The following is a 1,208-nucleotide window of genomic DNA, read 5'->3' on the forward strand; positions in this document are numbered from 1 at the left end:
CACATTCAAAACCACAATATAATGAGTGCAATCTGGACCAAACTACACCAGAGAGAATGATGTCTTAATATGTGAAAATGCAAAACGGGAGATTTCTCAACTTCTTTTCATGTTAACATCCTATTAGACCAGGTCCAGATCAAAAACCGCTAAATACAGACATGGCAGATTTGGGCTCAATTGTCCCAAAGAAGCGAAAGATTCTTTAAACCACAGTTTCTAATTTGTGAAACATTTAGTCTATTTATCATTGTTCTATTTAGCTGTCAACTACATTACCCAAGAGAGGAAAACAATTGCTTAACCTCCTAAGACCTAAGCTCTTGCTTGATATGCATTTTTTATTTCTCTTCTCTTTGATCTGGTCAAATAGCAAAGAGGAATAAAAAATAATTTAAAAAAATATAAATAAAATAAAATAGATTCTAATATAAATATATATATAATATTTTTTAAAATATAAAAATGAATAAAAATAAAAACTAAGTTATAAATAGTAAAATAATAAAAAAAATCTAAACAACTAAAAAAATTAACTACTGTGGTAAGTACATAAGAGTTTTTTGTGCATTTCCTCAAGTCAGCTTTAAATGTAGGAAAAAAATAAAGAATATACAAACATCTATACATTATAAGAATAAGATAAGTATAAGAAAGCACTTTGTATTAAATAAATAAATATTAAATAACAAATACCCTCAGAAGGTATTGCACATATTATGTAGTGTCCAGTGTATGTTTTGTTGTTGTTGTTGTTGTTTTTTCTTAATAAGCTGATCACATTGGACCAGATCCAGATCTAATTCCACCATATATAGACTGATAAACTCTGGACTAGATGGTCCTACAGAGACCAAAGAGTCTTTAAAACACAGTTTCTGTGGTTTTACCATTTCTACTATAGAGGTACCAAAGGGATCAATGAAGTTCAATCTAATCTAATCTGGATCTGGACCTGGTCTGATGTGGTCTGCATACGAAAAGTGCAGTGAAATCTCCCTTTTATTGCATTTTCACGCATTTGAAAGTCAACTCCAGACAGCATCCAAGGTTCATAGCAAACACAGTTAAACTCCCCTCATCTCTCTCCTTCACCGCCTCCCCGTCCCTCGGTGGTCCAGCGGGGCGCCGTGTCGCCTCTCCGGCAGGGGGCGCTGACGGACTCTCCGGACACACGGAGCTCCGCGGAGGAAGAAGCAGCTCCGCCA

Source organism: Stegastes partitus, unplaced genomic scaffold, assembly GCF_000690725.1.
Source record: "Stegastes partitus isolate 25-593 unplaced genomic scaffold, Stegastes_partitus-1.0.2 Scaffold467, whole genome shotgun sequence".
NCBI lineage: Eukaryota > Metazoa > Chordata > Actinopteri > Pomacentridae > Stegastes > Stegastes partitus.